This window comes from Schistocerca americana, chromosome 1 (genome assembly GCF_021461395.2).
Source record: "Schistocerca americana isolate TAMUIC-IGC-003095 chromosome 1, iqSchAmer2.1, whole genome shotgun sequence".
Classification (NCBI taxonomy): Eukaryota; Metazoa; Arthropoda; class Insecta; order Orthoptera; family Acrididae; genus Schistocerca; species Schistocerca americana.
Window position 1 is genome coordinate 61,973,656 of NC_060119.1, and position 17,474 is coordinate 61,991,129.

General features: G+C 39.9%; 1 protein-coding gene across 1 annotated transcript in view; it reads right to left on the bottom strand.

Moving 5' to 3' along the window:
* The window catches only part of LOC124624204 (calsenilin), a 201,374-nt gene extending 197,784 nt beyond the window's left edge, over positions 1 to 3,590 (bottom strand). Inside the window, exon 1 of the mRNA XM_047149092.1 lies at positions 3,524 to 3,590. The gene's annotated coding sequence lies outside the window, so the exon portion shown is untranslated. The remainder of the gene's footprint in view (positions 1 to 3,523) is intronic.
* Positions 3,591 to 17,474: the final 13,884 nt, after the last annotated feature.

The window sequence follows — 17,474 nt, forward strand, 5'->3', positions numbered from 1 at the left end:
AGACTGCTCAGCATTTCGTTTGGATTAAGTCTTTACTACTGCCCCATGTCCAATTTTTGTATCACTCTCTTGTTCGGTATGAAACCAAATGAAGAATAGGTTTGGCGACACCTTCTCTAGGTTGCTTGAATATGCACATGCAGCAGCCTGATTAACTAACTTCAGTGCTAATTACCTAGGAAATGGCGAAACGTAACGAATTTTTGTCTTAACAGTTATTCTCTTGGCACAACCAATCCTCCAATAAACTTACAAGCTTTTCAGACTGTTTCTGGCCACTCTCTCTCTATGAAGCACTGTGTATTTGTGCATCCTGGATCTTATCCCAAATCCCTGGATCGATTTCAACATATCAGGTACAGAAACAACAGACTTCATGAGTATTAGCACATGGTGTTTGTAACCTCTGATCGCAGAGATACGGGCAAAAGCGTTTTCCCCCGTCCCAAGTGTACAGGGTGCGCTGCACGACGGATGTGTTCTGCTGGAATAGTATCGGCCTGCTTTATTGACTTGCTTTCCATGGCGGCCTGAACGTTATGGACAAATAAATGATTTTCGAACCCCTGGTGTGTAGCCTGTCCTGCATTACAGGCGTGTTGTGGATGTGGTATTGGGCTGCTTTATTGAACTGTATTGAGTTGCTGCACTTGCTGATGAGCATGGCTGGGGACAGGTTGAGACGTATATAGGAGGAAATGGACAGAGGGGGAGGGGAGGAGAGGGAGATGCGTGAGGAATGTGGAAGACAGAGGGGCTGTGGATGGATGAAATGGAAGAGGGAAGGTGGAGATGGGGAAGAGAATGAGGTCAGAGGGAGGAGGAGGAAGATATGGTCACAGTGAGAGGGTGGAGAAAATGGATGGAAAGAGGAAGAGTTGGAGACGCAGACAGAGGGGAGGAGGAGAAGGTAGATAGAGGCAGTGCGATGAGCTGGAGAGGCAGGGGGAGGAAGAGGTGAAAACAGGGACAGGGAGAAGGACGAGCGTTGACTATATGCATAACTGAGTGAAGCCATTGGGAAATGGTTAGTAATGTAATAAAAACAGTACACTGAAACAGCACAAGAGGTGCTTACACATTGGCGCAAAGTCTGGTGATCAAGATAGCCACCGTGGCTCCCTTAGCTGGTCAAACATTCTGGTTAAGATTTCCTCCACCACGTAGATTCGAGCCAGCTACTTGCAAGACTAGCGACAGGTCAAAGGCGTACTATAGTGGCTACGGAACAGGGTCACGCTTTCGGAAATTTAGCGGTTAACATATCCGTGAAGCATGGCTCCCCTCTTGTAGAATCTATCGCTGGAGCTGAATAAATACGTCAGCTACATTCATACTCCTACCAAACGAAACCTCCACGAAACGCACTATTTTTTCATTGGTGCCTCAGTTTTTGTAGTGCTTATCTTTCCTGATAAGGGCACCAGACTGACGAACAGCACTCTGCAACCAGTCCAACGGAAGTTCAGTGACCTACCTCCTCAATAAGTAACTCACATCTTCTTGATATGCGAGCGGTCTAAAGGCGCTGCAGTCATGGACTGTGCGGCTGGTCCCAGCGGGGTTCAAGTCCTCCCTCGGGCATGGGTGTATGTGTTTGTCCTTAGAATAATTTAGGTTAAGTACTGTGTAAGCTTAGGAACTGATGACCTTAGCAGTTACGTCCCCTAAGATTTCACACACATTTGAACATTTTTTTCTTGATATGGTTCCACAAAAACTGCATCTGCCTTACTCACAAAGCCTCTGTCCGGTTTCTGCACTTTAAACCAATGCACACTCATGGATATTTAAGGGCTGCTTCTGTTCCCAGTCAGTTACTACCAACTGCAAAATGAAACAGAATCGCTCTTACTGTCTATTTGCGCAATACGCTCTATTTGTTTAAGCAATTGCCGATCATCTGCATGACTTCTTTCGTTTCACTACAAACATTTGAAATAAATTCTCTGACTACAAGTTCATTGAAACTAGCTGTATTAGTTATAGAACTCATACGCAGTAGCAACACATGAAAATTTATGTCAGATCGGGAACCGAACCCGGATTTCCGTATTATTATGAGCGGTGGCTTTAACAGCACTGCCTATCCGTGCACCCTTCGTTGACTGGCGAGAACTCCATATGTCACACTGTGTACACCCTTACATCGTTGCGAGAACCTACGTGATGTTGCGAGCATTAGCTGTTGAATTTAGTGGACTATGATATAATGATGTAGACTGGGTAACATACAGGAGTTTTGGTCGGTCCCCAGGGAGCGTGTCCGGATTGCCTAAGTGGTTAAGGTGAGACCGCTCACGATACGCTGGATATCCGGGGTTGAGTCCCAGTCCGACACAAATTTGCACATGTCACTGTTAGATAGTAGATCCTTGCCTAATACAGCCTGTGTCAAGGAATTCGCAGTCAGACAATTTCGAAAATATTTAGTAAAGTTGTGGATCGTCAACAGTATCTGTTGTTTCAGACATGGATATAAGTACGACTATTTGCAATTATTTGACACTGACATTTGTTAGTATATAACAGTATCAGACGCTAACTGCGTCACGCAGCATCCTTGATAACCACCGGATACTTTAATTGCTTTTGGAATACGCTCGAAGGTACTTCCATATCTGATGGTTTCCCATGTTGACTTACTGGTTAGAAACTCTTCAGTGAATCAGAATGCTGCTCCGATTCTCCGAACACACTATCTGCAACGCCACCAGCTACGACCGAAATTACTCGATTTAGATACGTGGTTCTCGGTAACATTCGCGTTGTTTCCTTTGCGTGGACTTCTAATTTTTTTTTCTTTTTTTTCTTTGCAATCGATTGGCAACTCATCTGAGTGCCTGGGTCTCTGCTTCATTTGTCATTCAAGATGAGGAAGAAGAAACGAGATGAAACATATTACCATGATTGTCAATTGACGTCTGTGCTTAAATCAAGGCATAAGATATTGAGTGTAATCAAATTACTTATTAGAACATTCTGTGTGGCAACTGGAAAAGTTTAACAATAGGTGAGATAAATGAAAAACTGAGACTCATCTAATTAATTTCGTAATATTTTAACCTGTCTCAATGAGTAATATAGAAAATATAAGCATTCAGTGCTTAAATACCTACTTTATTTTATTCCATCTGCATCTCAAAGATAATAAAAGGAGGGCATGATTTCATACTGTCTTGTTTATCCACGTTTTTAGAGTTGGATGAATGCAGTGAAGAGTATGTCATATTACTTTAATCCATCCGTGAAATATTTATTGCACTTATTTAAGCCACGCGGTAACTGAGCCACAATAAGAAGAGTTTCAGGCGACAGTCAGATACTACTGTACTGGTGACACAGCCTTTACCTGACATAATTCTGTTTAAATGTATACTTAATAGTATCATATTTTGATATAAAATAAATGGTTATAAGTTTTGAAGTATTATATATCAACAGATATTTGTATTAATCATGAATAAAAAGGGAACTCAGATATCATATTCGTTAACAAAAGTAATATGACGATTTTACTTACTTCCGTGAGGGAAGAACTTGGCGTAGATGTCCTTGAAGGAATCTTCGTGTACGACACCCTCTGGACATTCCTGAAAAATAGAAAGAAATGTTAATAATAATATTTATTTCAATATACAAACTATAATTATAGTTGCATCTTTGTACTCTGCTTTCTTTGAAGCGATAGTGCTCGCGGCATTCGAACAATCATTCTAATATTTTACTTAGAAACAGAAAGGCACAGAAGCAGCAGTACATATTAAGAACTTTGAAATAAGGACAGGTTTGCTCTAAGAATAAACAATAGGATGATAAGAGTATATACAAGTAACAGAAACAATGGCAATCATTTGAAGAAAGCAGATTTTACGTGGCCCCTGAAAGTGATATCCCCCAAAACGGAGGAATCACTAAAGGCATGAAAAATGTAGTGGGACAATAAGGAAAGGAATACTGTTTTTCAGAACAAATTACAAGACGCATGGACAATCTCTCACTGGACACATGTAGTACATCGTTGTCTGAAATGAAATGTGTGCAGTAAGGGAGTCTAAGAGCAGAAAATAAGAATTATTTTTAACGCAGTGTTGCAGTATGTCACACATAAAGTGGTAAGCAATGCATCAAAAGAATGGGTATCAGATATTGTGGGTGCTGTGGCCGGACACTGTGGCCGAACTGTGCTAGGCGCTTCTGTCTGGCACTGCGCGACCGCTACGGTCGCAAGTTCGAATCCTGCCTCGGGCTCTGATGTGTGTGATGTTCTTAGGTTAGTTAGGTTTTAGTTCTAAGTTCTAGGGGATTGATGACCTCGGATATTAAGTCCCATAGTGCTCAGAGCCATTTGAGCCATTTATGGGTGCCGATGAAAATTCGTAGAGGTGCCTCCAAGCCGAGGAACGAATAATTTCGTATACAATTAAATAGGGGAAGACATGAATCGCTGCATCAGATCAGTAAAACATCAGGGCAGTAGAAAAAGAGGAAGCTCTAGGAGAGAGAATCAAACAGCAACAAAGAGAGACTGGAAAGTTAATGTTGATTAAACATATATGTCAGGCAAATCCAACACCTTCCATGAAAACCCTGACATGATAAGCAAATCCAGTAGTATGTCACATAGCTCCGAATAAATCGTGACATTAAATTAACCAAAATAATACGAGTAATGAGTGAGCAACTGGAATACCCCAGACTATCAAAAGAATGCCTAAATGCATGTCATACCTTCCCACCGTGAGACAGACGTAGTTCCGAGGGGAGAAACTAGAACAGAAGCCGAGAGCAGAACCATGTTAAGCTAGAAGGCCCTACGATAAGGGACGGACACCCACGTCGCCAGCTAAACGACAGGACCACCCCCAGCCCATGTTAAAAGCTAGAGCCCTCCAGAAGAACAGTATAGATCTTACGATAACACTAAAAGGGCCACACCAGCTGCAAGTTTTAGCGTGAGACTTTTTCGCGTCTCTGTTACGTTGCAAACTTTAAAAGCATTGCCCCACCACGAAAGTATAACGTTTCTCATTGGATAGACAGATCTTTTGTAGGAAGAGCTTAAGGTTAACATTGAGACCCTGATTGGTCAGATGAAAACACAGCCAGATAGTTTTTTTTAAACCAACTTCGGTAAATTGTAGTAAGGAGAAGTTAGGAGAGAGTTGCTTCCGAGACGGCGAAGGTGGAGCTGTGCCGACCGCCGCTCCCTGACGCTGACTAACCACCGACAAGGTAATGAACGCACGCGATGCCGCATAAGCGCGGATAAAGCTTCACTCAGAACTGCAGAAGTCTCATCTGTTACTTCCCGTTTTTACGTAATACTAGTGTCGATCGTCAATTAAATCTCATGGTGTTCACATTTGCCACTTGAAGTAAAAATCTGAAACGCGATAATTTTTCTGTTATATAATTATTAAGAAGCCACATCAGCCACTGTAATTTACGACAAGACAGATAAGTAATTATAGATAATTGAGGGTCACTTTAGACCATTTTGATAATTTTCTCTTTTGTGAAACTTAACTTAAACCTAGATTATAGATGCGATATGGCATAGGTCATCCTTCGATCCATTGTAGAGCTTGGAAACCCATTCAGGGAATATTCGTTCACATTTTTGTTGAACGCAGTTGGTTTTTATCATCCTGTATTAAAACATTTCCTTTTATCAATAGTGCAATTTATAAACAATGTTTTGTGAGTAGATTAAAATTTCCAATGGTAAATTTAACTGCTTTTTCGACGTTATTTTCCCAGCTAACTAAAAGTAGGAAAGCCTTGAACCCCTTCCACTAAATTTAGTTAGAATTAAGATTCTTTTACAGGGAGTGCAGTGGAGCTGACGCTGAGATCATTAAGTATTTGGTTATATCATCGCTAGTCTCACTGAACTCTTCTGAACTCTACATGTCATGTGTGGTCTGGCGTCTCCTTACCAGCAACAGGTCCCAGGTTCAAACTAGTAAATTCCCTAAACAACACGCTCAGAGCGTCGTTCCGCGGAAGTGGTAGGGAGACACGACTTAGAACAACAGACACCACGCAGAATGTTAGAGAATGGCGACCCTGCCAGGATGGTAAAATACCATGGTCAGAGAAATATCCTGTTAAAAAATTGTCCTAATAAAATTTTTTTCTTGAAAGTCATAAATAGTTGAAAACAGTAGCTGCAGCGATAGATAGTAAGAAAGTATTCGATAGAAAGTGAGACATTCTAGCAGAGACAATAGCATAATTAAGTTATGAATTTTAAAAATTGTTAGAATTAAGTTTTCTCCTCAATGCAAGCGCACAGGTGGCGGATACATCGTTGTCAAGTTGGTTCTGACCCAACAAGTAAGTGAATGGATTGTCAGTCTTGGGTATAATAAGTGTCAAGTCGTGTCAACAACATGAAGATGGACAGAGAATAGAGGACAGTACAACAGACGATGCAGTATCTCGAGAAATAGGACAGATAACGCACCATGACGAGGATAATGTACGCCAAGGCACAGAAAACCTAGGTCAGCATACGACAGAGGAGCAGGAAAGTATAGAGACAGCCGATGAGGATTCTAACCTGCGTCTTGAATACGTAGAACCCATAGTACAAGTAATCAGAGCTCCCTCACCACAGAGTACAAGGAATGCGAGCAGAAACGTGTCACAGCACAGTTTAATGCAATCGGTTGCGAACCAACATTTGGACGAAAACACAGAGCGTAGGACGTCGGAAGAAAACGCAATAGGACCCACCAATCTGACAGAATTATTACAACAAATTACGGAAACCATGACAAGGCGAAATAAAGAGATAGAGAACCAAATTCAAATTCAAAATGCAGAAACCACGAGACAAATGCGTGAGATTAAAGAAAAAAACAAAAAAATTCAGTTACACCTAAGTCGTATTGAAGACACGGGAAAAGAATCTCGAGAAGTGATAGGAAACTTAATAACAGGTCACAATCAATTGAGAACAGACATTAACAAGGTACAAGTGGACGTAAAAACATTGCGTAATGATATTCAGGACGAGATCAAAACATTACGTAACAACACCCAGGGAGAAGTCAAGAAACTAGAGAAACAAATAAACGAAATTACTAGACAAGCAGCAGGTACAGCGCGTGAAATTGTTGAAAACAGTGTGTTACACAAACGTATCACAAAAGCAGCGCTGAAATGATATGATAACCGCATAGTCAAAATAGAAGCGCAAACGAAGCGACAATTTCAGAAATTGCGAACAGAGTTGTTGCAAACCATTGAAGAGCGTAGTGAACAGGATCGAACAAGCACTGAGTCTGCAACCACATACGTATCTGTAACAGCATCGGAAAAACAAACAATTAACGAAGATATCGTGCATTTGCGATTCCAATCACAGGCGGAAAGTAACATACGTGAAATCAGACAGCCTGCACCGCGAGTACGCGAAAGTTACAGTGGAGAATATCCAATGGATCTACCACAACCGGAAAGAACGACGGGAGAAATGATCAGAAACAAAAGTGGCGAAGAACCGCGAATTTCATATGGAACTACGACGAAGTACGACAACGATCATTTCCTCACAGTCAGAAAATTTCAACACTTTCGAGAAGGAAATTCATTACATCCACGAACCTTTATTGATTAATTCTGAGTAGGATTACCAGAACACTGGACGCTAGCACACAAATTAGACTTTATATGTGCACACATGTCAGGAACAGTCCCAGAAACCACGCAGAATGTTGCAGCGACATGCCGATCGTACGAAGATTTCAGAGAGAAATTTCTCTCACGATATTGGCCCAGCGAAGCACAGAACAGAGTGAAGTACGAATTATTACAGAACCCATATTTTGAAAATTCAGGAGAGAAGAGTCCCATGAAATATTTCGAATTAATGGCAAAGAAAAATCAATGCTTGAATGTACGATACAGTGACGGAGAGTTGATTAAATTATGCGCGATGAAGTTACCATTGAAATACCAGCAATCATTAGTAGGTCGCGGAGGCAATGACGTTGAAGCACTTAAAGGTATTCTAAGGGAGCTACAGTTCATATTTTCGGAAGATGACGCAAGAAAAAGACGAAACGCACGTGAAAAGGAAAGCAAAAAGCAGTGGAATCCACAAGACACAGTACGAAGAAACAATAATTACGAACCACGTGATAACTTCACACCAAGAAACGACAATAGATTTCAACAAAGAACCGGTTATGGATTTAGAAGAAAATATGGCAATAACTATAATTCACCCAGGAACGGCAACAACTATTACAGAGGGAAAAACGACAACCGGAATGGGTATTGGAGCGCCAATAGACCGACAAATTATCAACAAAGAAACCAATATCAACAAGTGGAGCAAGAAAAGAGAATACAGATAGAAGAGGTGGAGGTAAGACCACCAAACCCCGATAATCGTTCGAATTGACAGCTAAGCGCCCATGCCAAAGAGAATGACGCACTGACCCAGGACAATTGCAGCACCTTGAACAGAGAAGTAAAAATCTTATCACGAGAAGAGAAGAAGGAAGAAACAAATACGCAGGGACCAGATGAAAAAGAAGACAGGAAAATAACAATATCGTGTTGGGACGAAATTAATTGGGAGAATACTGACGAGGAAGATGAATTACCAGAGGCTTGCACAACGAATGTAGGAGGAAAGGACGAAGTAATGAGTATTGCAGAGCTATTTGAGATGGAAACCAGGGAAAGCGAATTCAATGAGGATAATGCGCAGTCGACGGAAGTTGAAAATAAGTTACTAGTGGGCACACAACCCAACGTATATAATGAAGGAAGTTATGAAGCGATAATTAGAGCATTTAGATGCGATTATGTGGAAGTAGCGACGAAGAAGGAGAAGGTAGACGAGGATGAGGAAAAAGTAGAGGATGTTGAAGAAAGCGTAAATGAAGGAAGAAATAGAGAACAGGAAATAAAAGAGAGAGAAGTAGCAGTCGAAGCTTATCCTACATAAAGTTCGAATTCACAAGGGAAATTCCTGAAAAGACTCATGTATGATTCAGTGGAGGATTCGTTGATGCAAGAAGAAGAACAGAACCAACCCTTTCAAATTCAACAAATTGTGAAGGCCATGGTAAAGCATATCCCAGTCAATATTGTAATTGATAGCGGAAGTAAATTGACTGCGATCTCAGCAAATTTATTCATGCAGTGTAATGCCAATGAGGAATTGCCAGTTCTGAAAACACGTAAGATTAAAGTAAGAGGCCCTATTAGAAACAATGCTGCGGAAGTTACGAGACAAACAAGGTTAACTCTTTCATGCCAAGTTCAAAAGATCGAAGCCAACTTCATGATTATACTTAAACTAACTGTAGATTTGATTATAGGTGTAGATTTTTTAAATGAGAGATGAGTGATAATAGATATGGGGAAAGGTAGCATAACATTCGGGAATGTCACTCTTCTCTTTGAGCAAAAACTAAAATTAGTAGAAATACCAGTTATAAACAAACAATTAAGAATGATATGAGATAAAGAGGATGAAGAATTAGAATGGTATGCAAAAAAGGGGGAATCGCTTCAACTCATGTTGGAAGTCCATAAAGAAATCGAGGAAAAATTGCAAGAAGTTCAAGGTATTTCGGAACACAGTAAAAGAGAATTAGAGGGTATTTTATGAGATAAAGCAGAGGTACTTTTACTTAAGACTGGCAGTATTAAACACTTTCAGTACAAGTTTGAAGATTAGTTTTATTACTGGTAAATAATCAGCACAATATTTGAAGATTATGTTGCAGATAAGATCGTCAGGAGAAAGAAGAATGAAGAGAGAGGAAGGTGGGAAAAAGAAAGTAGTCTCCATAAAAACAAAAACAAAAATAACACCAATAGTACCATAGATTAGGGTGAAGGGATAAAACTTAGATAGTCTAACAGCATGAAATACTAAAATGCTATACACCACGACACTACACAAAAAATAAAAAAAAACGAATTTGAGGATTCTTGTAGAAGTTAAGACTCAAAATATCTTAGAATTGTAACATGGAAAGGGCGCCGAAATTTGTAAAGCTTTATAAGAAGGTGTAAAACAATGTAGGTACTAGACATATGTTAGATGATTATAAGTAAAACTTTTTGTAAGAACTATTGTAAAAACTTCAGCTAGGACGAGATGCAACGACCCACAAGTTGCAACGAGAGAAGTATCAAGAAAGAAAAGGACGTAATTAGCAAGGCACAATTCCTACAAGGCAGATGCGTCTAGAGAAGGGAAAGGACACTGAGACCAACAGAGGGCCCTTGTATCGGAAGTGGGAAATAAATCTGCCCACTAAGCGGAACCCTGCTGGGACAGGACACGGAACCACAGAGTGGTGGAACCCTGCAGAGACACGACAGGACACCAAACGCCGGAAGGGTCTCGGAATGCCCCGACTCAGCGGAGCGAGCAAAAAACGGCTCAACGAGAAGACGGCTTGGGCAAGCCACCACTGGCAAAAAATATGTGTAAAAGTCACACTACTGCTATTAAACAGCATGCTGATGCACGAAACTGAAGAAAACTTCCACAAAGTAGGAATTGTGCAAAAGAAATGTGTGAAAAACTAAATACATTAAGCACACCAGACAGCTAATAAACTACAAAATAACACTCATTGACTATGGACTTAAGTAAAAAATAGACTATCGATAAAAATAAGTCATTAGTTCTGAAATGGAGAGTATAAAAAGAACAAAAGTAAGGTATAATAAACACTAAACCTATATGCCACTTATTTTCTCCTCATAAAAATAAAAGAATAACTATATTTTACTTATTTTCTCCTTATAAAAACAAAGAATAAAAAATTATCTTGTTGGATGTTTTCCCTTTTTTTAACATTTCTACCATTTGTTAGGATAATATCTCGATACTTGTGTATGTATATTTCTTTGTCAAAGCAATTCTTGGAAATAATTCTTATTTGTTAGTGTAACAATGTTGAAATGAGTGTCTAGAAACAAAACATTTTACTTGTACATGATATTTAGAAAATGTGTTAGGAATAGATTTTACTTAATTGCTACATTGTTAAAAATCGATGTGAAAGACTCCTCACTTTCGATAACAAACTTCTTAAAAGACAAACTTCACACTTAAATAAAGAAAGAAAATAATTAAAAATTAATAATAATAATAATAATAATAATAATAATAATAATAATAATATAAAAATGTTCTTCTCTTGTCAATATAAACATACTTTTGAGAATAATGTGGAAGAATATAAAAATATGAATTAGTAATACAAACTAGCATAGAACCAGAATAACGTGGCTGAACAGTAGGCAACAAAATTTAGGTAAAGGAACAATTTTTGACTGGCTTAGACAACGATTCAAGCATTGCCTAACTTCAGTGCAAAAATTAAGTTCGAAGGGTGGTGATATGTAAGGTGTCAGGCAAATCCAACACCTTCCATGAAAACCCTGACATGATAAGCAATTCCAGTAGTATATCACATAGCTCCGAATAAATAGTGACATTAAATTAACCAAAGTAATACGAGTAATGAGTGAGGAAATGGAATACCACAGACTATCAGAAGAATGCCTAAATGCATGTCATACCTTTCCACCGTGAGACATACGCAGTTCCGAGGGGAGAAACTAGAACAGAAGCCGAGAGCAGAACCGTATTAAGCTAGAAGGCCCTACGATAAGGGACAGACACCCACGTCGCCAGCTAAACGACAGGACCACCCCCAGCCCATGTTAAAAGCTAGAGCCCTCCAGAAGAACAGTATAGATCTTACGATAACACTAAAAGGGCCACACCAGCTGCAAGTTTTAGCGTCAGACTTTTTCGCGTCTCTGTTACGTTGCAAACGTTAAAAACATTGCCCCACCACGAAAAGTAACCGACAGGACCACCCCCCAGCCCATGTTAAAAGATAGAGTCCTCCAGAAGAACAGTATAGATCTTACGATAACACTAAAAGGGCCGCACCAGCTGCAAGTTTTAGCGTGAGACTTTTCCGCGTCTCTGTTACGTTGCAAACTTTAAAAACATTGCCCCATCACGAAAAGTATAACGTTTCTCATTGGATAGTAAGAATTTTTGTAGGCGGAGCTTAAGGTTAACATTGAGACCCTGATTGGTCAGATGAAAACACAGCCAGATTGTTTTTTTTTAAACCCACTTCGGTAAATTGTAGTAAGGAGAAGTTAGGTGAGAGTTGCTTCCGAGACGGCGTAGGTGGAGCTGTGCCGACCGCCGCTCCCTGACGCTGACTAACCACCGACAAGGTAATGAACGCACGCGATGCCGCATAAGCGCGCATAAAGCTTCACTCAGAACTGCAGAAGTCTCATCTGAAACATCCCAATTTTACGTAATACTAGTGTAGATCGTCAATTAAATCTCATGGTGTTCACATTTGCCACTTGAAGTAAAAATCTGAAACGCGATAATTTTTCTGTTATATAATTATTAAGAAGCCACATCAGCCACTGTAATTTACGACAAGACAGATAAGTAATTATAGATAATTGAGGGTCACTTTAGACCATTTTGATAGTTTTCTCTTTTGTGAAATTTAATTTAAACCTAGATTATAGATGTGATATGGCATAGGTCATCCTTCGATCCATTGTAGAGCTTGGAAACCCATTCAGGGAATATTCGTTCACATTTTTGTTGAACGCAGTTGGTTTTTATCATCCTGTATTAAAACATTTCCTTTTATCAATAGTGCAATTTATAAATAAAGTTTTGTGAGTAGAATAAAATTTCCTATGGTAAACTTAACTGCTTTTTCGACGTTATTTTCCTAGCTAACTAAAAATAGGAAAGCCTTGAACCCCTTCCACTAAATTTAGTTAGTATTAAGATTCTTTTACAAGGAGTGCAGTGGAGCTGACGCTGAAATCGTTAAGTATTTGGTTATATCATCGCTAGTCTCACTGAACTCTACATGTCATGTGTGGTCTGGCGTCTCCTTACCAACAACAGGTCCCAGGTTCAAACTAGTCAATTCCCTAAAAAACATGCTCAGAGCGTCGTTCCGCGGAAGTGGTAGGGAGACACGACTTAGAACAACATACACCACACAGAAAATGTCAACGACAGTCTGCAGTGCTGGGAGAAGTATACCAACTTAGGGGTCCACGTCCAATGACAATATAAGTAAAATTCATTTGGATGTTTGTAAGTACTGTTTGGTGGAATACTGATTTCACGGAATGACCGTCGCCTGAAGGAGCAGAAACCGCATTACAAGTATGTAGCATTCGAATGTCGAAATAAAGTATTCTGACAAGTTGTCGTAATAATATTGAAGAGTAGGGAACACTGTTCAGGTACTGTAGGCGCCACGTAACAATTTAAAATTATGTGCAATAGTATCTGCGACGCAGCTACTATCTGAGATGTGCTTATGAAATCTCCGTTTTATTATCAAGGCTATTCTGTGTAAATAATCAGTCGACCATAACTGTTTTATTCTGAGGTTTAAAACGATGACTGTGTTTTTCATGCTCATAGAGCGGAACCCCTTCCAGTTTTTCCTAGTCGGCGCTGGCTTTGTGTGGTGAGTGTCTGAATTTTATCTATAAAATATCTCCTATATAGTCTGTTTGTGTTCATTTAAGGGCGTTTGTATATTCGCGCTCGTACTCTCGTGCTTGTGTGTGTGTGTGTGTGTGTGTGTGTGTGTGTGTGTGTGGTTGCGAGCGCGCCTGTAGCTGAGAGAGAGAGAGAGAGAGAGAGAGAGAGAGAGAACGAAAAAGGCGTGATGCAGAAACAGCCACCAAAAAAATGAGAGAGACGCGGATGATGATAGAATACGCCACCAGGATAATAAAATTTCCTCGTTGTGTTCTTGTAATGGATAAAATTGTCATATACGGCCAGTCGGAAAGGAGAGGCGGTAGAAGTACGAATGATGCTTCAAAACAACATTCAAAATTTGACACACTGTTATCATACACTGAAGCGCCAAAGAAACTAGTATATGTATATGTATTCAAATACAGAGGAACAGGCAGAATACGGCGCTGCGGTCGGCGACGCCTATGTAAGACAAGTGTCTGGTGCAGTTGTTCGATCGGTTGCTGCTGCTACGATGGCAGGTTATCCAGATTTAAGTGAGTTTGAACGTGGTGTTATAGTCGGGTCACGAGCGATGGGACACACCATCTCTGAGGTAGCGATGAAGTGACGATTTTCCCCTACGACTGTTTCACGAGTGTACCGTGAATATCAGGAATCTGGTAAAACATCAAATCTGCGACATGTCTGCTGCCGGAAAAAGATCCTGCAAGAACGGGACCAATGACGACTGAAGAGAATCGTTCAGTGTGTCAGAAGTACAACCCGAAAATTGATGCAGACTTCAGTGCTGGGCCATCAACAAGTGGCAGCGTTCGAATCATTCAACAAAACATCATCGATATGGGCCTTTGGAGCCGAAGGCCCACTCGTGTACCCTTGATGACTGCACAGCACAGCGCCTAACGCCTCGCCTGGGCCCATCAACACCGACATTGGACTGTTGATGACTGGAAACACGTTGCCTGGTCGGACGAGTCTCGTTTCAAACTGTATCGAGTGGATGGACGTGGACAGGTATGGAGATAGCCTCATGAATCCATGGACCCCGCAAGTCAGCAGGGAACTGTTTAAGCTGCTGGAGGCTCTTTAATGGTTTGGGCGTGTGCTGTTGGAGTGATATGGGGCCCCTGATACGTCTAGATACGACCCTGACAGGTGACACCTACATTTGCATCCTTTCTGATCACTTGCACCCATTCATGTCCGTTGTGAACTCCGACGGACTTTGGTAATTCCAGCAGGAGAATGTGAAACCCCACACGTCCATAATTGCTACAGAGTGGCTTCAGGAACATTCTGAATTTAAACACTTCCGATGGTCACCAGACTCCCCAGATATGAATATTATTGAGCATAACTGGGATGCCTCGCAACATGCTGTTCACAAGAGATCTCCTCCCTCTTACGGATTTATGGACAGCTCTGCAGGATTGATGTTGTCAATTCCCTCCAGCACTACTACAGACATTAGTCGAGTCCATGCCACATAGTGTTGCGGCACATCTGCGTGTTCGCGGGGGACCTGCACGATATTAGACCAGTAGACAGGTGTAACAGTTTCTTTGGTTCTTCAGTGTAATTTTTAACATAAAAATAATCCAGATTTCTAAAACGCCTCATTTACTCAAACCCAAATTCTTTTTCTTCCTCACAGAAAGTAATATTTAGGTATTCGTCTTCCGATGAAGTGAAACATCGTCACAATGAAGGTGTTGTGATCTAGATGCTAGAAAATGTAGTATTTATACTATCATTTGAGCAGTATTCTCTGATGAGTGTTAAGATCATTCTACAATCTTGCTGGAGACCCTACAAGGATATTATATCGTTATTACTATTATGAATCAAAAAATTCTCAATATTTACGTAATATTCTATTATATTTATTATTTTACAAATCGGATTTCGGCTGTCACACCGTCGTCAGCTACAAAAGTAAAATATTTGTGGGATCAAAATTTTAGAATTAGTTTATCTACAGAGGATCTTGCTTTCTACAGATGATAACTGTTAATATCTGACTGTTTATTACTTCAGTAAAAATGAGATGCAAAACTATTTACCTAACATAAAATACGTTACAGATTAAATAATTAACTACATGAGAGATTACAACACCTGCTTTGAAAAAAAAAATAGTTTCCGCAATATGTGGTAAACCACGGTGACATGTTCCACGGAGGTGGCTGCATAACATTTTAAACAATAAAATGAGACTAAAGAGGTAAGTGAAACAACTGAAATTATAAAAAAGAAAAGTTTTAGCATGACAAGTTAAACTACAGTAACTAAAGTAATAGAGAAATTGGGCAGGTGAGTAGGAGGTATAATTTACTGAGTGGTGTGGATCGGGCTACTAGCAGATCTGTGGCCAGAAGTGGAGAGTAAGGGAACTGTGTCTGTCCACTCGGTACTACCTGTAAATTTGGGCAGGTGGACGTACGTTTATTAGTTTCCATTATTTCAAGGCAGTCCATCTTTGAAGATATTATGTAAATCTACATGTTACAATTTTTAGGTATTATGTAAAGCTCCATGTTACACTTTTTGTAACTGTGGGCCTCTTTAAGCAGATGGTTGGAAAAAGCATAGATCCCTTTTCTGAATTTCCTACTTCTACAGCATGCCTGCAGGTGGGTGGATACTACCCGGCAAGACTAATCTGTATTGAATTTTCCACAGTTACAAGTGTTTTTGAATATATCGTTTTTTCCAAAGATGATTTATTATATTTACCATTAGGCAAAAGATGTCAAATAGCGTTGTGCATGATGTTTTGAAGTTCCCATATCTAAGCTTTCTGGCCATATTCATAGACACTTTTCTAATTATGGAACTGTTCACCATTTAGTAAGGTCTCGAGGTGGTGAGTCGAATATAGGATAAAAGAAGAAAGAACTGTTGTTATGGCATTTTATGCATTATAGAATCCATTAATGCGGGGATGTACCCATTGCTTGATTCTATTTCTTTGATTTCATTTAATTCAGTTCAGGACTTGTAATAACTCACAGGGATGGCATTATACGATGTGTATGTGTGTGTTGGTGGGCTTTCCGTAAATCTTGAAAGTATGAATGTGATCGCTGGTATCTATGGTTAGGTCTAAACAATTTATAGTGTTACCCCCAAACTGCGTTGTAATTATTATATTGTTGTGATTCGAATTTAGATGGTTGAGGAACGTCTGAAGTTGTGTCATAGTACATGTAAGTACAACATTGGAAAGTACTGTAAAATAATATGTATTGTAGAATATTACACCAGTGTCAGGTTTTTTTATTCATGATGCGTCAAATGTTCTACGAAGAGTCAATGGAACTGTCAGTTAAAGCAATTATTATTATTATTACTTGTATTCTATTTATACAGGAGTTCAAAGCAAAGAAAATTTATAAGTTTATAAATTTGGACTGTTTACTTCCATGACAGCTTCTCCTTCTGAAAATACCGGTTTAGAGGGAGACTGGTGATGCCTGTATATAAATAGACGCTCATATTACTGTTGTTACTGAAAGATTCACAAGATCATTACGTAGTTATATGGTCAGAGACGTGACTCGGCCCCACTGCTCTTGACTGCCTGATGAGATGGCGGAGTAAGCAGCCCAACACTTCTCTCCAGGAGGGATTGGTTCATGGCCCACAATTATGAAAGATAATATAAAACGTACTGCAACCTGGTTGGTAGGTACTCAGAGAGCGCACAGGATAATGTTATGATTGGGGATGGGGCCGTAAGCAGTTACTGTGAGATGCACAGTCAAACAAACAACTTTATTTTTCCAAGAACCACTCATTTAGACATTGCTTTAACAGACCATAATTAAACAATACCATTGAAGGCCTAGTTAAAGACTTGAGATGCTGAAGGCCCAAAACCACACCAAAAACAAGAACAGCTCAAGGTCTGGCT